The 22940-nt window shown below is 36.9% G+C and overlaps 1 non-coding gene across 1 annotated transcript; it reads right to left on the bottom strand.

Moving 5' to 3' along the window:
* Positions 1 to 19760: 19760 nt before the first annotated feature.
* LOC121224773 (small nucleolar RNA R71) lies at positions 19761 to 19867 on the bottom strand. Its single transcript, XR_005922518.1, has one exon. It is a non-coding gene; the product is annotated as a small nucleolar RNA R71 (small nucleolar RNA).
* Between the last annotated feature and the right edge of the window lie 3073 nt (positions 19868 to 22940).

The following is a 22940-nucleotide window of genomic DNA, read 5'->3' as shown; positions in this document are numbered from 1 at the left end:
GGATAAAGCTAGTGTCCCCATTAAAAGAGATGTTGATCCTACTACTTAGGCTCTACGACCCAATAAATGGACTAGAGATGATAGACCTCGACAGAATAGTGGAGTTGTTGCTAATGGTGGTAGGACTCTGAACTATGCTACTTGTGGTAAGAGGTTAGGGGAGTGTGGGTTGAGTTTCGGCGCATGTCTGGGATATGGATCATTGGAATATAAGATGAAGGGTTGTCCATGTTGTTGTAGATAGATGCAAGCCCCAAAATAGAACTGAGCTCAAAGCCAGAGAGCTGGGCAGTAGCCTCAGAGAGGACAGGGACAAAATAGAGGTGATAATGTAAGGCAGAAACATACAGTACCGGATCAAGTTTCTAATCGAGTTGTTGTGAGATAGCCTCAACATTTTTAGGCAGCTTTATTGTTAATTTTGTACTGCACTGTACTTTGCTTTGATTGATATTGGTTCAACCCATTCGTATGTTTCTTTCTTAATGGTTGATAATTTGGGAATTGAAGTTGAGGAAACTGTTAGCAACATAACTATACTCAGTCCCCTAGGACAACCTATTTCTATGACCAAAGTCTATATAAGGTGTCCTCTAGAAATTCAATGAGTGGTATTTTCAGCAAACTTGATGGAATTACCCTTCAGCAAATTTGATCTTACACTAGGTATGGACTGGTTGGTGGGGCACCAACTTAGTTTGGATTGCATTTTAAAAAGGGTTACTTTGATCACTTCTATTGGAAAGGAGATAGTGTTGGTTGTGGAGCGTAGGGATTACCAATTTAATGTGATCTCTGCTCTAGTGGCCGAGAAGTTGGTACGTAAGGGATCGGAAGCTTATCTGATTTACATTCTGGACACGACTGCTAGTAAATCAACTATGCAGAATATTAGTACAGTGATGGATTTTTTTGACGTCTTTCCAGAAGAGTAACTTGGATTACCTCCAGAGCGCGAGGTTGAATTTGGAATTGATCTATTGTCTGGGTTAGCTTTAGTGTCCATTGCTCCCTACTGTATGGCACTGAAGGAGCTTATGGAACTTAAGGTAAAATTATAGGACCTTCCGAATCATGGGTTCATAAGGCCGAGTGTGTCGTATTGGGGTGTTTTAGTCCTATTTGTAAAGAATAAGGATGAATCCATTAGACTCTACATCGAGTACCGACAATTGAAATAGTTGACCATAAAGAACAGATATCCCTTATTGGGGACAGATGATTTATTCGATTAGTTCAGAGGTGCTAAGTTGATCTCTAAGATTGATCTAAGGTTCGAGTACTATAAGTTGGAAGTGAAGGAAATAGACATTCTGAAAACCGTATTTAGTACTTGGTATGGTCACTATGAATTCCTAGTGATGCCCTTTGGTCTCATGAATACTCCAACTACTTTTATGGATCTAATGAATCGGGTTTTTTTATCCCTATATTGATCAATTTTTTGTGGTCTTTATCGACGACATCTTGAACTACTCTAAGTCAGAAGCTGATCATGACGAGCACTTGAGAGTTGTTCTACTAATCCTTCATGAGAAAAAGTTTTAAGTTAAATTGGGTAAGTGCGAGTTCTGGCTCGACAAAGTTATTTTTTTGAGTCATGTGGTACCACATGAGGGTATCAATGTTGATCCAAAGAAAATTGAAGCTATTTTGGATTGGGAGTAGCCTAAATACATCAGTGAGTTTCAGAGTTTCCTTGGTCTTACTAGATATTATAGGAGGTTTGTGAAGATTTTCCCTTGATTGCAGCTCCTATGACTAAGTTGTTGACGAAGAGTGTACCATTTAACTGGACTAAGGAGCACAAGAATGTTTTGATAAGCTTAAATTCATCTTGACTCAAGCACCTATTTTGATTTAACTTGAGTTTAGGAAAGACTATATAGTGTATAATGATGCGTCTCATACTGATCTTGGTTCTGTTTTGATGCAAGACACTAAGGTTGTGGCCTATGCCTCAAGATAACTTAAGCCACATGAATGTAATTAACCAACTCATGACCTCGAGCTAGTAGTTGTTCGCTCTCAAGATTTGGAGGCACTATTTATATTGTGAGAAGTGTATCATTTACACGGATCACAAAAACCTTAAATATCTCCTCACCCAAAAGAAGTTGAAATTAAGGAAAAGGAGATGGATAGAATTGCTCAAGGTTACAATTGTACAATTGAGTACCATCTGGGAAAGGTGAATTTGTGGCTGATGCACTAAGTAGGAAGTCGACGACTAATTTGAGAGCGATGTTCGCTAAGTTGAGCTTGACTTGTGATAGAGGTTTGCTTGCGGAGTTGCAAGTGAGTCCTACCTTAGAGGATGAGATTCAGTCAAAGAAATCTCTTGATGTGTCTCCTGCACCTCGATTTAGACAATTTAAGGATGGTAAAACTAAAAATTTTGGGCTTAATTCTAAAGGAGTTTTGTGTTTTCGAGCTTGATACTGAGTGCTTGATGATTGAGATTTGAGACAGACTATTCTTAGGAAAACGTAGAGTAGCCTGTACGCTATGCATCCTAGAGGGAATAAGATGCATCGAGACTTAAGGGAGCAGTATTGGTGGCCTATTCTTAAGCTCAAGGAAACCGAGTTTGTGAATTAGTGTTTGACGTGTCAGTAAGTGAAGGTTGAGCATAAATTTCCCTCGAGTTTATTATAGCCTATACGAATCCCTCAATTGAAGTGAGAACATATTCATACAAATTATTCATTGTAAAAGTTGGCGAGATTGTATATTTCTGAGATTTTGAGTCTTCATATAGTACCAGTATCTATCATTTATGATCGGGATCCTCAGTTTACATCTCAGTTTTGGAAGAAGCTACATGAGGCTCTAGGCACTCGGTTAAACTTTAACACGGCTTTTCACTCACAGTCTAATGGGAAATCAGAATGGGTCATCCAGATTCTTGAGGACATGTTGAGGGGTTGTGTAATCGACTTTTGCGGTAGTTGGGAGGAGAACTTTCCACTAGTAGAGTTTGCGTAAAACAATAGTTTTAAGTTGAGCATTTAGATAGCTCTTTATGAAGCACTATATGGTCACAAATGTCATACACCTTTGTGTTGGATTAAGTTGGGGGATAAGAAGGTACTGGGTCTGGATTTGGTACAAGAGAATGAGAATGTAGTGAAATTGAGACAGGATCGATTACAGCATCATCTAATCGACAAAAATCTTACATCGACTTGAGGTGGAAGGATATGGAGTTTAGTGTTGGGGGTCAAGTATTCCTTAAGGTTTCATTGTGAAAAAAGCTTCTAAGATTTGGACACAAGGAAAAATTGAGCCCAAGGTTCATTAAACCTTATAGGATACTTAAGAGGGTTTGACCAGTAGCGTATCAATTAGAGTTACCTCCAGAATTCGACCACATTCAAGACATGTTCCACGTTTCTATGTTGAGGCGATATTTTTTTTATTCATCCCACGTAATTTTGATCGATGTGGTCGATGTGATACCAGACTGTCTTAAAAGGAAAAGCTAGTTGAAATTTAAGGGTCAAAAGAAGTCACTTGGGAACCCGAGAACATGATATGACGACAATATCCTCACCTATTTTGTTAAGGTAAATTTTGAGGATGAAATTTATTTTAAGAATGGTAGAGTTGTCACATCCCATATGTTTTATTAATTATTTTCTCAATTCATGAATGAACAAGTATGTAGTCAAGGGGTAAGGAGCTTAATTAAATTCCTAGAGATGCTAGGCTGAATTGCCCTTACCAACATTTTTTATAGAATTTTTGGCATTGCAAATGATGGTCAAACCCCCTTAGCCGTTGACCTCAATTGCCTTATAGGCAAGGATTTCTTTCCTTTTTAACTAGTCAACATTCCTTGTATAGCCCCCTTTTCACTCCCTTGATCCACTTTTCTGCCTTTGTCCCCCTTGTTGCCATTTCCTTCCCTCTTACCATACCCTTTCTATCCATGCACCTAGACACTTCTAGGCTCCCATTTATTTTTCATTTTTCACTTTCTCTCAACATTTCTCTTTTCTCCTCCTCCTTAAACCAATACTATTTTTACTTTTTGTCACCACACCACCACTATTGGCCACCATTTCTTCACAAATCACCACCACGACACCACTAAACCTTCTCTCTCTTCCAGAACTCCTCACTCACCACCACCCTATTGCCACACTACCGTCTTGCCACTACCTCACCATCTCCACCATTTTCCATTTTATGCTTCATTTCTTTGCCTCTTATCGCACACTTGATGGTAGTGGATTTTTATTCATTTCAACATCTACAAATCAATTAGAAAGGAATTTTGAATATCCTTTTTACTAACCCATTCTTTTTAATTTTACTATTTTTCTAGCCATTGTTCCTCCTCTACAAATCAAACAACCGTGGAATCAATGACTCTTTTAATTCTTGGAACTACCTGATAAATGCCAAAATTAACATGTTTTAGCCTCATTCTTAATGCGCTATTGGATTATTATTCAATTTAAAATGGTCAATTTTATGCTCTTAATCCTTAAATTTTATGTTTGAAGGGCCACACAGGCTGGGCCATTCCACACAAGCTTGAAATACAACCATGTGAGCCAAACAGGCTGGCACACGACTATGTGCCAGAAGTTTGGAAATTGCGAATCGCACAACAAACCTTTGGGAAAATGCGTTTTTAGGTTTTTTTTTTGGGCATTTCAAGACCTATAGGTGACAAAGATAAGAAGATAGGAGTGAGTCGTAATAGAATACTCAATAAAATAACTCGAAAAACACCATTGGAGTCCACTGTGAAGCATATTTCCATCAAGATTGAAGATCTCCTTTTAGTTTCTTTGAAGTTTATTATGAGTTTTAATATTTCTTATGGTTATACTATCTTTGAAATGTTTTTATTTCCTATTCTAAACTAATTTTCTAAATACCTAGAGAGATGAACCTTAGGATGGATTCTGTTATTTGATTTCTATTTTTACGCGATAAATACTTGGATCTTGTTCTCAATTACGTGTGCTTAATTCTTTGTTTAATATTTATATATTATTAATCCTATTTGATGTGCTTAAATTGGATGAGGAATAGACCTTATTTAAGAGTAGATCTAGCATAATTGAGTGGAGTTGTAACACCCCGAACCCGAGACCGTCACCGGAGTCGAACACGAGGTGTTAACAGACTTTCTCTCAACATTTATTTTTCATTTTTCACTTTCTCTCAACATTTCTCTTTTCTCCTCCTCCTTAAACCAATACTATTTTTACTTTTTGTCACCACACCACCACTATTGGCCACCATTTCTTCACAAATCACCACCACGACACCACTAAACCTTCTCTCTCTTCCAGAACTCCTCACTCACCACCACCCTATTGCCACACTACCGTCTTGCCACTACCTCACCATCTCCACCATTTTCCATTTTATGCTTCATTTCTTTGCCTCTTATCGCACACTTGATGGTAGTGGAATTTTTATTCATTTCAACATCTACAAATCAATTAGAAAGGAATTTTGAATATCCTTTTTACTAATCCATTCTTTTTAATTTTACTATTTTTCTAGCCATTGTTCCTCCTCTACAAATCAAACAACCGTGGAATCAAGGACTCTTTAATTCTTGGAACTACCTGATAAATGCCAAAATTAACATGTTTTAGCCTCATTCTTAATGCGCTATTGGATTATTATTCAATTTAAAATGATCAATTTTATGCTCTTAATCCTTAAATTTTATGTTTGAAGGGCCACACAGGCTGGGCCATTCCACACAGGCTTGAAATACAACCATGTGAGCCAAACAGGCTGGCACACGGCTATGTGCCAGACCGTTTGGAAATTGCGAATCGCACAACAAACCTTTGGGAAAATGCATTTTTAGGTTTTTTTTGGGCATTTCAAGACCTATAGGTGACAAAGATAAGAAGATAGGAGTGAGTCGTAATAGAATACTCAATAAAATAACTCAAAAAACACCATTGGAGTCCACTGTGAAGCATATTTCCATCAAGATTGAAGATCTCCTTTTAGTTTCTTTGAAGTTTATTATGAGTTTTAATATTTCTTATGGTTATACTATCTTTGAAATGTTTTTATTTCCTATTCTAAACTAATTTTCTAAATACCTAGAGAGATGAACCTTAGGATGGATTCTGTTATTTGATTTCTATTTTTACGCGATAAATACTTGGATCTTGTTCTCAATTACGTGTGCTTAATTCTTTGTTTAATATTTATATATTATTAATCCTATTTGATGTGCTTAAATTGGATGAGGAATAGACCTTATTTAAGAGTAGATCTAGCATAATTGAGTGGAGTTGTAACACCCCGAACCCGAGACCGTCACCGGAGTCGAACACGAGTTCCGATTTCCTTGGAACACACAACGACTTCTGAACCTCAAACAATCATCATCATCAATTTGAAACTCCGATTCCTTGTTCGGAGCACACTCAGCCCGTTTTGCAACCAATTCATCATCAACTTTCTGGGCTTCACGAATTTGATGAATCAATAATGGTTTGGCTTTTAATTCAGCTACTAACACATTGTCGGGTAGAACAGACAAGTGCACATTCATCGCTCGTAAAGCAAACAATGATTTCCGGCTTAAGGCGTCCGCAACCACATTAGCCTTTCCCGGGTGGTAATGAATGACAAGCTCGTAATCTTTCAACAACTCAAGCCAACGTCTTTGTCGCAGATTTAAGTCTCTTTGAGTCATCAAATATTTGAGACTTTTGTGATCCGAAAATACATGGCACTTTTCACCAAATAAGTAATGTTGCCATATTTTTAAAGCAAATACGATGACAGCTAGTTCAAGATCATGGGTCGGATAATTTTTCTCATGTGGCTTTAATTGTCTCGATGCATAGGCCACCACTCGACCTTCTTGCATCAATACGCAACCCAACCCAAGTAGGGATGCGTCACTATAAATGACAAACTCTTTGCCAGATTCGGGTTGCACTAAAATTGGAGCTTCAGTCAAATAAATTTTTAGTTGATCAAAACTTTTCTGACATTTCTCCGTCCATTCGAACTTAACATCCTTTTGAAGTAGCTTCGTCATTGGTGTGGCTATCATCGAGAAACCTTTGACAAATCGTCGGTAATAACCGGCGAGCCCCAGGAAGCTCCGAACTTCGGTAATATTTCTTGGAGACTTCCAGTTAAGTATGGCTGAAATTTTGCTCGGGTCAACTCGAATACCCGATGCGGATACCACATGACCCAAGAAGCTAACCTCTCTTAACCAGAACTCACACTTACTGAACTTAGCATGTAACTGCTTATCCCGCAAAATTTGCAACACTAGTCTCAGGTGCTCAGCATGTTCGGTCTCATCTCTTGAATAGACCAAGATGTCATCAATGAACACAACTACGAACCGATCCAAATATGGTCTAAAGATCTGATTCATCAAATCCATAAATACTGCAGGGGCATTAGTGAGCCCAAACGGCATCACTAAGAACTCGTAGTGACCATATCTCGTTCTGAAGGCAGTTTTGGGTATGTCCGAATCTCGAATTCGTAACTGATAATAGCCCGATCTCAAATCTATTTTTGAGAACACTGAGGCTCCCTTCAGTTGGTCGAACAAATCATCGATACGCGGTAACGGATATTTGTTCTTTATCGTCACTTTATTCAGTTGACGATAGTCAATGCACAACCTCATGGTTTCGTCCTTCTTTTTCACGAACAATACTGGTGCACCCCAAGGTGAGAAACTTGGTCGAGCAAAACCTCTATTCGTCAATTCTTGCAACTGAGCTTTCAACTCTTTTAACTCGGTTGGTGCCATACGATACGGAGCCATCGAAATCGGCGTAGTCCCAGGTACAAGCTCAATACCAAACTCTATCTCCCGAACAGGTGGTAAACCCGGTAATTCTTCAGGAAAAACATCCAGGTATTCACAAACCACCGGCACAGATTCGGGTTTCTTTTCTAATTCTTTGTCATCAAGTACATACGCAAGGTATGCTTCGCACCCTTTTCTTACATATTTCTGGGCCAACATTGAGGATATTACAGCTGGCAACCCCTTTAAGTTCGTAGACTCAACTTGGATTATCTCGTTATTTGCGCACCTTAAATCAATAGTCTTGCTTTTGCAATTCACCACTGCATCATGCGCGGTCAGCCAATCCAAACCAAGAATAACATCAAATTCATCAAATGGCAAAAGCATCAAGTCCGCCGAAAAACAGGAACCTCGAATTACTAGGGGACATTCCTTACACACTTTGTCGACAAGCACGTAACGACCCAAGGGATTCGACACCCGAATTACGAACTCAGTAGACTCAATAGGTAAAGTCTTACTGGATGCTAAGGTTTCACATATGTAAGAATGAGTAGAACCGGGGTCAATCAAAACAATTACATTAGTATCAAAGAGAGTAAAAGTACCGGTAATAACATCAGGCGAAGAAGCATCCTCGCGGGCACGTATAGCATAAGCTCTAGCAGGCGCACGAGCCTCGGATCTGGTCGTAGCATCTCTAGATCCTCTCTAACCACCACTAGCATTGCCCGTATTTCCAGATGGTCTACCTTGAGCAGTGGTAGCACCCGGTTTCCCACTCTGATTTACATTCTGTTCAGACAACCTCGGGCAATCTTTAATGAAGTGGTCAACTGATCCGCACTTGTAACAGGAGCGGTCAGGGAATCTACAACTCCCCGAATGCCATTTACCGCAATATCGACATTTCGTTCTGTCTCGACGTTCATTCCCAACACTGGCGACCGAAGTGCCTCGTGTACCCACAGGGGGTCGATCACGATCTTGTCTAAAAAGGCCCGAAGTGTGATGTGATCCGGCTCGGTTGATTGAGTCGATTCACTTGATTGCCCGATCGTCGACGAGAAGTTTGTTCGATTTTGTAGATAGATGGAGTTAGATGATTTTTTATAGCGGAAGTTGAGAAAATGGGTTCAAAAGATGGTTTGGATAGATATTTGATAGGCTCGGTGAAATAAAGAAATATTGTTTATAATTTAATAGTTAAAATGGAATGGAAAAATAGAACTCAAGCGAAGAACGATTCAATACTATATGAAGTATTGCCCCGGGACTTATATTGCTTAAGGTGGGTTTAATGGATTGTCGAAGATGGACCTTGACCCGTTACCTATAGAGAGGTAGGAACCAAAGGTATAAAAAGGTGGATGAACGCCACACCAGGATGGTGATAAGTTCAAGAAGTCGAGTTGACGCCACTAGCGAGCTAGATAAGTCAGACGAGACTCAAACGAAATCGGATTGGAGGTAACCTCACAATAAGTTTAATAATCAGAAATGTCTGTAACCTTTTACAATAAACAAAATAAACTATTTATAGGCTCTCTAATGCCTATTAAAATTCAGCTACTAATGTGTTCACACAACAATTAAAAATGTTCACACTTCAAGCATTAAATCTCTGTTCATGGATAGTGTAAGTTCATGCATGGTTGAATAATCATGTTTCTTCCCAAAACCCGTTCATGCATGCTTAACCAATAAGAAAGCTTCCTTGTTCCATGAATGTGCATCTTCAATTCATATCCAACCCCTCTTGGACAAATGCTAGGTGCATGGGTCATGTATCTCTCTTAATTAAAGCTTTAATGATGGGCTGGTTCATGAATGGAAGCATGTACCTTCTAAATTCGTTCTCCCCTTTGTACATGCACATTATACATTCAATGTGATGAATTAAGGTAATATTTCCTCCCTTTGGACGTTCATGAATCCACCCATACATGTATAGGAGCTGATTGGTCAAATTGAGGTGTGAATGGCTTAGATGCTGCCTTGGGAATACGATCGGCCAAGCTTGTGCTTTAAATTGCTGGACACCTTTTGGCCAAATAGGTGCCTTGGGGAGCCAAATGGATAAGCCACCATTCATTGAAAGAGGCCTTACATGCACCGTCCCATACATTGAACCTATCATGCATGAACCTTGTTTAATTACTCTCCAAATTCAGCTCACCTACAAAAACACATGAACCAAAATTAAATCACATAAAATTCAGCTGAACAAACATTAATATAATTTAGACACACTAATTAAACATAAATTAAATTAGACAAATTTAATAAAGTCTTAACAAGACATATTAAATTTGGCCAAGACACATTTAAAACATGTAATAAGTCAAAACATAATTATGAGCTGTAGTAATTTAAACTAAATTAATAAATTACTTAATTTATTCAGACATTAAAATAAATGAGTTGAAATAAACTTAAGCCAAGCTCAAACGAGCTAAAGTAAGCTAAATTGAGCTCAAACGAGCTAAATTAAGCTCATGTGAGCTAAATCGAGCTGGGAAAAACTAAGATTGAGCTTGTTGAGTTGAGATTGAGCTTCATCTTGCACTTGGGGCCCTCGTGTTTAGGCCAATCATGATAGCAACGAGTGGTGCCACAACATGATGCGATTGAGATCACATCATACCCTCCCTCTTGAAGACGATTTGTCCTCAAATCGGGCCATTTTCTCAAAAAAAATTTTACATCGTCACCAGCCCCTTTGTCGATGGAATTGGCATAGTTGCTCCCAAAAACCTGGAAATCAGACATGCCTTGAGTAGGACACAATTTATGTTTATACCCTCCCTCTTTAGGAGGGAACCACTTCGAAGTGTCACCTACACAAAAATTAAATAGATTAGTGACACCATGGTTTATAAGTTCAAAAGGTCTTCTTAAGATCTTATGCAAAAATTGAACCAATGAACCAGTGCCGGGATCAAAAGTAAAAACCGTTCTTACCTTTTTCTCCAATGGACACAAACCTAAATCACAAGTCAGTCGAAAAGCATAATCTCGAAAATCAAAATTGCAAAATCCAAACCTTTTTAACAAGAACAAAGAATAATAATCTCCGGGGTCAAAAATAAAGCTTCCTCTTGCTTGGCTTGACGTTAACTTAGGAATGTATATCCCGGGTTTAAAAACGCGATTTTCATTGGTCGTTTCGCAACGCAACAAAAATTTCTTCTTCACCAAGACTTCACACATGTCAAGCAAATAGGAGTTAGGCATACATACATTCGAGCAATCAAATCCTTCATATTTCATTCGCACACGTAAACAAGAAAAGTTCACACCACAATTTAGATAATTCACATGATCATCACAAACACACAGATTAGATGTCAACTTTTCATCACACAATCCCAAATTTTGTTCGGGCTTACCTTGACTTACTTCTTGATCAATCTTGACAATGATAGGCTCATGAGCAGAAAGATATTTCACATTACTATGTAAAACACATTTATCAACAATCAAATTATGATTTCCAATCAGATCAAGATGAAAAACTTTCTCACAAACTAAGTCTTTGCTAATCTCGTCATCAAGAATCAAGTAAGATTGGGAAGACTCAAATACAGTAGATCCCTTACATGGCTTACCTTTAAGCACTTGTGGACTAGGGTCATCTACGATCTTACCTTTCTCGACTAATCGAAATCGTTTCTCCTTAGAAAAATATTGAAGTTGAAATTGATCGATGGGATTTTGAGAAACCTGAAAAGTAGAAACAAAACAAGGAAAATTCATAGGATGGTTAGTAACAACACTCCTTTCTTCTTCACTCTCGTTTCTTCCTTCAATCTCACTCTCTTTTTCGGTTTCCTTTTCTTTTTCGCACTCGTTTTTATTTTCAATCTCATTTTCAATTTTCTTTTCTATCTCACACTCATCCTCTTTTTCTTTCATTTCTTTTTCTTTTTCATTTTCTCGCTCACACTCTTTTTCTTTCTCACATGATGTTTCGATTTCATTACAAAAGTATAAATCATCAAAAAGAGAAACCTTTTGTTGAGAATAAGAAAAGGGTTCTTCACACAAATGGCAATCTTCTCTTTGTGATAGATCTTCCGTAGCCGAGTACTTTGACACTCTTGAAGCACGTTCGCCTCTTCGTAAATAATCCTTTGTAGATGAATAAATTGAGGCACTTGTAGAGACACGTTTACTTTTTCGTTTATCATCTCGGAAGGACTCAAACTCGGAGTTTGCTTCTCTTGGTCTCGAACGCCTTGTTGAATAAATGTCTTGATAAGAGTCTCTTGTCGAGTAGTGTCGTCGGGATGATCTTAACTCCGTCTCATGACTCGATGAAATTTGCTTTTGTTGGGCTCTTGTCTCTATTCGATCCAATCTATCATGCAATTTATCAAAATTTGATTTCACAATTCTACGTATCTCTTGCTTCAAATATTGGAAATCTGATTCGGAAAATTCTTGTGACATGATTTTTTTTTTAAATGATTAAAATAAAATAGAAAGTAAATACCTCACCACAAAAATCTCACGTTTCACTCACAATGGAAATTGGATAGCACTCCACTCGTGTTTACACTCTTCTAGGCTTTTTCTTTGATGTAAAACACACGTGCCTTTTACCTCTCGACCTCGTCTCACAATTTCGTAATTCGTCTCGATAGACTTAATTTGCTGCTTGAGGGTCGGTTTCAAAATAGGTTACAAAGGAATGATGTGGGTGTAAGGTAGGCTAAACAAAATAAAATCAAGGCTAAGTGTGGCGTTGGGATGGGTAAATAATGGTAGGAAGGGAAACTTGATGATCGGAGCAAATAAGAGAGAAAAAATAAAAATAAAAACTCGCAAGACTTTTCACTTTTTTTAACTTGATTTTTTTTTTGGTCACCTTTTTTTTTGCTCGATTTTTTTTTTCACTTTTTTTTTTTGAATTTTTTTTTCAATCAATTTTTTTTTCGAAATTTTCTTATTTTTTTTTGTTACTCCAATACAATAGTAAGCTAAATACAAGGGAAAAAATTAAATTACAACTCAAAATTTTTTTTTGATTTTTTTTTCACGTTTCGAACCTACTTGCGGCCTAATACGAACATCGGCGCTCCTCGTTTTAGTAGCTCTGATACCAAATGATGTGATCCGGCTCGGTTGATTGAGTCGATTCACTTGATTGCCCGATCGTCGACGAGAAGTTTGTTCGATTTTGTAGATAGATGGAGTTAGATGATTTTTTATAGCGGAAGTTGAGAAAATGGGTTCAAAAGATGGTTTGGATAGATATTTGATAGGCTCGGTGAAATAAAGAAATATTGTTTATAATTTAATAGTTAAAATGGAATGGAAAAATAGAACTCAAGCGAAGAACGATTCAATACTATATGAAGTATTGCCCCGGGACTTATATTGCTTAAGGTGGGTTTAATGGATTGTCGAAGATGGACCTTGACCCGTTACCTATAGAGAGGTAGGAACCAAAGGTATAAAAAGGTGGATGAACGCCACACCAGGATGGTGATAAGTTCAAGAAGTCGAGTTGACGCCACTAGCGAGCTAGATAAGTCAGACGAGACTCAAACGAAATCGGATTGGAGGTAACCTCACAATAAGTTTAATAATCAGAAATGTCTGTAACCTTTTACAATAAACAAAATAAACTATTTATAGGCTCTCTAATGCCTATTAAAATTCAGCTACTAATGTGTTCACACAACAATTAAAAATGTTCACACTTCAAGCATTAAATCTCTGTTCATGGATAGTGTAAGTTCATGCATGGTTGAATAATCATGTTTCTTCCCAAAACCCGTTCATGCATGCTTAACCAATAAGAAAGCTTCCTTGTTCCATGAATGTGCATCTTCAATTCATATCCAACCCCTCTTGGACAAATGCTAGGTGCATGGGTCATGTATCTCTCTTAATTAAAGCTTTAATGATGGGCTGGTTCATGAATGGAAGCATGTACCTTCTAAATTCGTTCTCCCCTTTGTACATGCACATTATACATTCAATGTGATGAATTAAGGTAATATTTCCTCCCTTTGGACGTTCATGAATCCACCCATACATGTATAGGAGCTGATTGGTCAAATTGAGGTGTGAATGGCTTAGATGCTGCCTTGGGAATACGATCGGCCAAGCTTGTGCTTTAAATTGCTGGACACCTTTTGGCCAAATAGGTGCCTTGGGGAGCCAAATGGATAAGCCACCATTCATTGAAAGAGGCCTTACATGCACCGTCCCATACATTGAACCTATCATGCATGAACCTTGTTTAATTACTCTCCAAATTCAGCTCACCTACAAAAACACATGAACCAAAATTAAATCACATAAAATTCAGCTGAACAAACATTAATATAATTTAGACACACTAATTAAACATAAATTAAATTAGACAAATTTAATAAAGTCTTAACAAGACATATTAAATTTGGCCAAGACACATTTAAAACATGTAATAAGTCAAAACATAATTATGAGCTGTAGTAATTTAAACTAAATTAATAAATTACTTAATTTATTCAGACATTAAAATAAATGAGTTGAAATAAACTTAAGCCAAGCTCAAACGAGCTAAAGTAAGCTAAATTGAGCTCAAACGAGCTAAATTAAGCTCATGTGAGCTAAATCGAGCTGGGAAAAACTAAGATTGAGCTTGTTGAGTTGAGATTGAGCTTCATCTTGCACTTGGGGCCCTCGTGTTTAGGCCAATCATGATAGCAACGAGTGGTGCCACAACATGATGCGATTGAGATCACATCAAAGTGCCTCTAGATCGGCCCACATCATCTCAAAATTTCTTCGATGCCTGTTGAAGAGACTTTCCCGAGGATATTTTACGAAACTCTCCAGTTCCCACATCAACTTTTTGTTTTTCTTTTCTAAGCTCTTCGGCTTTACAAGCTCGCTCGACAAGTACTACGAACTCTCGTATTTCAAGAACGCCAACGAACATTTTTATATCTTCATTCAGCCCATCCTCGAAGCGTTTACACATGATAGCCTCGGACGAAACACATTCCCGAGCGTATTTGCTAAGTCTAACAAATTTTCGCTCGTAATCAGTAACCGACATGGAACCTTGCTTAAGCTCAAGAAATTCCTTCCGTTTTTGATCAACAAATCTCTGACTGATATACTTTTTCCGAAACTCAGTTTGGAAAAACTCCCAAGTTACTTGTCTCGGGGCACAACAGAAGTCAGAGTACTCCACCAATAGTAGGCAGAATCACGTAGCAAGGAGATAGTACACTTTAGGCATTCATCGGGTGTACAAGATAGCTCATCGAGTACCCGGATAGTGTTGTCCAACCAAAATTCAGCTTGTTCGGCATCGTCGCTATCCGTAGCTTTAAATTCAGTAGCCCCATGTTTTCGGATTCTGTCAACTGGGGGCTTATTTGACCTTATTTGGTCAGTTACCGGAGGTATTGTAGGTGCGGGGGTTGTATTAGTCGGGAAGGGAGGTTGTGGAACAGCCGTATTAGTTCGAATGTATTGGTTGAACCAATCATTCATCACGCTATAGAAAGCTTGTCTAGCTTCATCATTCGGGTTACTAGCATTAGGTTGAGAGTTCACCGGCACTGTCCCTTGTGCGGGAGCAGGCGCTACACTCTCAAGATCATCAGCTACCGCTCGGTCGGGATCGGGATCCATTACTATAAATAAACACATTTGCAAATGTCAGAAATCACCACACTATCAAATAATCACATAAAATGGCATGTATAGCTAGACCCAACGCATTACGGTAGTCCTAGAATCGACTAAACCGTAGCTCTGATACCAATCAAATGTAACACCCCGAACCCGAGACCGTCACCGGAGTCGAACACGAGGTGTTAACAGACTTTAACCCACTTATAAAAAAATTTTCCCAGACACTGCCAATCTGCGTACTAGTCGCTTTAAAAATCATATCTTGAGTTCAGAAACTCGGAATCCAGTTCCGAAAATTTTCCCTGAAACTAGACTCATATGTCCATCTACATATTTTTTTCTAGAATTTTTGGTTGGGCCAATTAGTACAGTTTATTAGTCAAAGTCCCCCATGTTACAGGGATCGACTACACTGACCTTTGCGCATTACGACTTGGATATCTCCCTGTACAGGGCTTCAATACTGATGCCGTTTGTTTCTATAGAAACTAGACTCAGCGAGGAATCTATACATATATGGCTTGACTCCTAATTGTCTCTGGTTAATTTATAATGAATTTCCAAAGTAGGAACAGGAAATCCAGAAACCGTTCTGGCCCTGTCTCACGAGAACCTGAATATCTCTTAACATACTGTCTGTATGATTGTTTCGTTACTTTCCTATGAAAATAGATTCATCAAGGTTCGTTTACATAATTTATTCACTATTTAATTCCATTCCTACTATTTTTAGTGATTTTCCAAATCTACATCACTGCTGCTGTCAGCATCTGCCTTTAAGGTAGACTTTACCTATTTCATAGTTTCCATGATTCAACTAGCCCTTTTTGCATAAATAGCACAATTTATGATAGTGATTAACCATTCCCATGGCCAATCCTTGTCAAGCATATCCACACCAAATGATTATAACATTATACTCAAACATACATAAGCCATTTTCGCATGGCTATCCAAAATTATACAAGTCCAAAGGGTCCATGACCCACAACAAACGGGTAGTCCTATACATGCCATTTCGAAGTTCAACCAAAATTGTACCAAAAAGGGGGGGCTTTGATAGTGTGGGCGACTTCGACTTCAAAATCCCGAGTCCGATAGCTGGAGAACCAAAATCTATAAAACAGAGGATCAAAGAAACGGAGTAAGCAATTTATGCTTAGTAAGTTTTGAGAAAGGAATTCCAGCACAACAAAAGTATAGCATTCATGTAGCTAAACGGATAATTTCATATGCACAATTTTTCAATATCATACTTGCTTCACATTACCAACCCTTATGTACATACACAAAAGATCAACTTAGCCAAAGGCTGGTAGCTCGTTTATCAACTGAGCGAATACTTATTTGTAAGGGCTCAACTAAATTCAAGCACATACGAAACATACCTCAATGTTGGGATGTTTCTAGAGTATTTACTGAAATTTTTACAGCAAGATCATTCATTCCCAAATCACGTACCTTCGGAATTTAACCGGATATAGCTACTCGTTCAAATGCCTTCGGGACATAGCCCGGTTATAGTAACTCGCACAATTGCCTTCGGGACTTAACCCGGATTTAATAACTCGCACAAATGCCTTCAGGCTTAGCCCGGAATTAGTATCTCGCACAAATGCCTTCGGGCTTAGCCCGGAATTAGTATCTCGCACAAATGCCTTTGGATCTTAGTCCGGATATGGTCACTTAGCACAAAGCCTTCGGGACTTAGCCCGGACATCATTCAAATAACCATGCACATTTAACAGTAAATCATGGCACATTCGTATTTCATTTTCGTTAACAAAACTCAAACACAAGACACTTATCATTCTTGCAATTTCGGCTCAATAGCCACACACAAAGAGCATGATTTTAATTTGCTTAAAACATGATCTAATCAAATCATAATTTAAGCTCTTTTACTCAAGAACTTACCTCGGGTGTTGTCGAACGATTCCGATAGCTATTCGACCACTTTTTCCTTCCCTTTATCGGATTTAGTTCCCCTTTGCTCTTGAGCTTAATTAAACAAATAAATTGATTTAATCATTTGAGCATCGAAAAGAGGAACACAAGGCACTTAGCCCATATTTATACATTAGACATTAAAGTCACATATGTACGGAATCATGAATCAAACTCAACATTTTAGCTAATTTTTCCCCCATGGCCGAATTTTCTAAGCCAAGACAAAAGCATCAATACGCTTGCCTCTAACCGAATACATGCAACACCAATCTCCTTCCTATGGCCGAATATGCATGTCTATGTTGGGGCCGATTTCAACACTTAATACATTCTACAAGTATGGTCACTTGTATTGACTAAACACCCTTTTGTTTCAAGTTCAAAACTTGGCTAATACACACATATATACACTAGTAAAGCATCCTCTCCCTTTCTATCAATTTAACACATGCATTACTCATTAATATACAAAAATTATATTCAGCCTTAGCACACAACTTGCTAGCCGATTCTTCTCCATCTAGCAACCAATGCACATATGTGCTCACTCAAAAATGCTAAAAGGAAGATTCAAGAATCATCAATCCACCATCACATGCATCATTAACAAGCTTCATATTTAGCATGCAATGACATTAACACAAAATCTACCTAGGCCGAATATCATCCCAATGACATAGCAAAGATTTGAACCATGGGCTAATTATAACTCAAGCTAGCAACTAAAAACATGCATGAATCTCATGGCACAACCTCAAACATACCTTGATCTAGATACAAGTATGGCCAAACCTCCTCCTAATCCTCTTCCAAACAAAACATGAAGCAAGAACTCCTTCCTCCTTCCTTTGAATTTTCAGCCAAATGAAGATGAAAAAGGATGAACAAAATTTTCTCTTTTCTTTTCTTTAACTCACGGCAATGGGGGGGGGGAAACAACCACACATTTTTTTTTCATCATATTCCCTTTCATTATTTTATGCCCATGCTCCTTATTTTATTTTTTTCCACCCATGATGCACCAACACAACATGTCTATGACATGTCTTGCCCATCACACTTGGTCTACCATGCTTGTCATGGCCGGCCACTACTAATTGGGGGAAGAATTTGACATGCAAGTCCCCCCCTTTTTTATTTCATGCATTAATAGGTCCTTATGCTTCGACCTATCACATTTCAAAAATGTCGCACATAAGTCCTATTGACTAAATTCACATGCAACCGACTAAATCGAAGCTTGAAATTTTCACACATTCATAATTACATATTCTAGACAATAAATATCACATTCAAACATTTCGGTGACTCGGTTTAGCGGTCCCGAAACCACTTCCCGACTAGGGTCAATTTTGGGCTGTCACAGGAGTTGCATGCAATCCTAGAAATAGGACGACATAAATCTACCAGATTAGAGTTAAATCTAATAGGGGAATCCATAGATCGAGTTAACAGGATAATTGGGGTTTTAATTAATCAACCAAGAGACAGTTGCTCTTAGTTTTCAAGAGAGATATTGGCATAATTTAAGGATTTCTATGGATTAAGATACTAAGTGAAGAAATTATGTAATTTAGATTGATAATGATAGATGAAGTCTAGGTGAATTCTTTCATGGGTATTGTTTTCCTTATTGGTTGTTAATTTTTTATTTTATGGGTTCGTTGTTTTTCGTGTTCTTTAGTTAATTTAATTTGTTATTTTAGTTTTTAATGAATCTCTTAAAATTATTCGGTTAAATAATAGAAAGATAGTAGTTACTAGTACTTTTAGTCCTTGTGGGAATAATATATTTGCTCACCGTAACTATACTATTAATTGGTAGGTGCACTTGCCTTAGTCAGATTTTTAGTTAGTTTACGACTACATCAAGTTTTTGGCACTGTTGACGGGGATTAAAATATTTTTTTTTAATTTAATTGTTACATTTTCATTTTTCTTTTATTTGATTCTAACAGGTTGTGGAGATGGACCATAATCAAAATAATCAGCAAGCTCTTGAACGTCTTACTCCTCAGACTATGTATGGTTATGCTAAGCCTACTCTGATTGGGGCTGAATCAAGTATCATTAGAGTGACTATTGTTGTAAAAAATTTTGAAACCCGAACACAATTCAGATGGTACAATAGTAAGTTCAATTTGATGGTTTGCAAGATGAAGATTTGAATGCTAATTTGGCTAACTTCTTGGAGATCTGCGACATATTTAAGATTAATGGTGTTACTGATAATTCTATACGATTATGGTTGTTCCCATTCTCTTTGAAGAGCAAGGAAAAATAATGGTTAAATTCATCACCACAAGGTTCTATCACGACTTGAGCTCAAATTAATAAAAAGTTTTTATTAAAATATTTTTCACCGGCTAAAAAAACTAAGTTGAGGAATGACATCTCTTTTTTTGTTCAGCTTGATATTGAGAGTCTTTATGATGCATGGGAGAGATTTAAGGATTTGTTGAGAAGGTGTCCTCACCATGGACTACCTTAAGAGTTTATTAAAGAGATAGCACTGAATAAATATCAATGACAAGTCATGAGAACAAAACTGATTAAAGCAACTGGTGTTTTTAATATTGATGCAGTTTCTATGTTATAAAATCAAGTTGAAGCTTTTGGCAAGAAAATTAATGGTTTGATTTTTTCTAAGAAGTTGAATTCGATGACGCAGTGTGCTGTGAATGGAGTGGGGATGATTAATTCAAAATATTCACCCTTCAAGTCTAACATGGACCATGAACAAGTCAACTTTATGAGTAATAATTCTCGATCTCAAAATGACCCTTATAGCAATAATTATAATTTAGGTTGGAGGAACCGTCCAAATTTCTCTTAGGATGGTCAAGATAATCAAAGGTCACAACCCTCTTAGGTTTTCAGCAACCTTATCAACAAGAGAAGAAACTAAATGTAACAGCCTGAATTTTGGGCTAGTTGAAAAAGTGGTTTCGGGACCACAAATTCGACGAGAAAAAAAAATTATTTTTATTATATTTTATGGTCTACGATTTCACAAAAACGATGTTGTGAAAATTTCGTTCGAAAATTTTGACGTTTGGGCACTCAATTTAGTCAAAAGGACTAAATTGTAAAAAGTGCAAAAGTTGAGTTCTACATGTTAGAAGTGTCAATTGTTATGAAATTTTAAATTGGAGGTTCATAAATGGTAATTAGACATTGGTTAACTTTTTGGACAAAAATGGACAAGAGATAAGTGAAATAGGAAATTTTTAAGTTGAGGGCATTTTGGTCATTTAGTAATTAAAAGAATTAAAAAGGCCAAAATAGCCAAAAATTTGTCCATCTTATCCATAGTGAACGAAATCAGCAAGGGGGAAGCCAAATTTAGGGTTTTCAAGCTTCCAAGCTCCATCGTAAGTGATTCCAAACCCCGTTTTTAATGATCTTTACGTTTTTAGAGTCCCGATAACTTGATTTAGCTTATTCTAGCAATAATTTAACCTAGGGTTCATAGTTGGAAAAATACCCATAGGTGAAATGTGTTTATTTTGATGTTTTATGATAGAATATGAAGCTTTAAATTATGTTAAATAACTTTTGCTAGCCGATTTTAAGTGAAAACAAGTAAATTGACATAATCAGTAAAAATACCTAATGTTCATAAGTAAGTGTTAGAGTGAGAATTTGATCTTTCCATAGAAGGGAAAAATGTTCAGCATGTCATAAACCATAAGAAAAAGGAATAAAGTTTAATTTCTGAGGGTAGGGCCAAAATCGTAATTTTGTGAAACTTTAGGGGCAAAAATGTAATTTTTCCAAAATGTGATTTTTTGATTAGATTGAATAATGTGAGTTTTAAATAAGTTAAATGTGTTATTACAAGTCAAGAAAGACAAGGAATTGACTTTGATTAGTGAAAAAGGAAAAATATGAGAAAAAGTGAGAAATTTCCCGATTGAACATTTGGAATAAAAAGGGGTACGAATGAAGTGACAGAAATGATCACATGTGTGGCATGGACTGTGTGTAGGCCACTATGTGATAGTGAAAGTGATGGTCACGTATGTAGTACTATGTGCAGGCTACTACGTGTACCAGAATGATAGGTCGCATGTGTAGTACTATGTGCAGGCTACTATGCGTACGGGATAGCTTCGATCACGTGTGTAGTACTATATTCAGGCTACTACGTGTATCGGATAGTGATGGTCACATGTGTAGTACTATGTGCAGGCTACTATGTGAACCGGTATCATTAATTATAAGGTGTTTGCTATGTGCTAATCCCACCGGATATCATTGATTACAAAGGGTGGTTGCTGTGTACTGAATCCATCGTGTATCTATTATTATTCCGAAGTGTTCATCGAAAATTGACTAAGTGAAAATACATGAGATCATGTAACGATTAAGTGTGATTGAATGATGAATATATGTGTGGAATTGAATTGAATAATGATTGAAAGTGAAAAAGTAAAATTGGCAACAAAATAGTTTTGGACAGTAACAATAGTGTGACTTTGAAAAATCATAAAAAATGATGGAAATTGAATTAGAGAGTGAATAAGATATGAAATGAAAGATTAATGAGTATATTTTTACATAAGAGAAACAGAGCAAGCAAAAGAGTTATATATTTTGAGATATTTGAATTTTAGTGAGGTTGGGTCGGATTGATTTCGGAATCCCCTGTTCTGATTTGAAAAATAATTATTTTTTTAAAAAAATTAATTATGAGTTATAATTTATACTATTAGAATCCTTAATGAGTCTATTTTCAAAGGAAATAAACGGAAATATCATCTGAATTTTGGACAATGAGATAATTCATTTTTAGTGAAGAGAGGGCAGAGATGTTGAGCAGTGAAATAGGTGTGACTTTAAAGAATAAATTGTACTAATTGACTAAGAAAAAAATTCTTAAAATTTTATGGTAAGAAGATATGTGAGTTTAGTTTTGGGTAAAATTAACGGAACTTAATTTGGATCTCTGTATCTCTCGATAAAAATAATTTAGTGACTATAACTTGACTAGACAGCTTTGAATTTAAATATAAGTGAATAGTAAAATTATGTATAATGCTATTTAAGCATGTTATATACGTAAAGGATGTGGGATGGAGAGGAGGAGGAGGACAGTAAAGTATATGAATGAATTGTGTATAATTGGTTAAATGTCTGATTATAATCGATAAATGTTGAAATAGGAGTGATGCTTATATTGGTGCATTACTGGTCATGGTAAGCTCATGAGAGAAAATAAAGTTTCATAGCATATGCGTGTGGTTTATTTGGCATAAAATGATGTCATGAGTGGCTCATGAATTAACTCATGTTGGTAAGTTGATGCATAATTATAGTATTCAAATATATACATATTTGTAATATTTTGCTATGTGATTCAGAAAAAGAGGAATAAATAGCATACTGAAAATTCGGCCATGGTGCTAGTTTATGTTAAAGGAGTGTTTTATGGAATATCTTAAGTAATAGAATGTTATTAATTTTGAGATTAATTTGCTAGTCAAATAAATGACAAATGAATTCATTGCGTATTCGTAATTTTGACATATGCTTGGTATATGAAACGTAATAA

Source organism: Gossypium hirsutum, chromosome D12 (genome assembly GCF_007990345.1).
Source record: "Gossypium hirsutum isolate 1008001.06 chromosome D12, Gossypium_hirsutum_v2.1, whole genome shotgun sequence".
Classification (NCBI taxonomy): Eukaryota; Viridiplantae; Streptophyta; class Magnoliopsida; order Malvales; family Malvaceae; genus Gossypium; species Gossypium hirsutum.
Note: the sequence above shows the minus strand (reverse complement) of the source record. Positions and strands in the feature narration are given on the sequence as shown.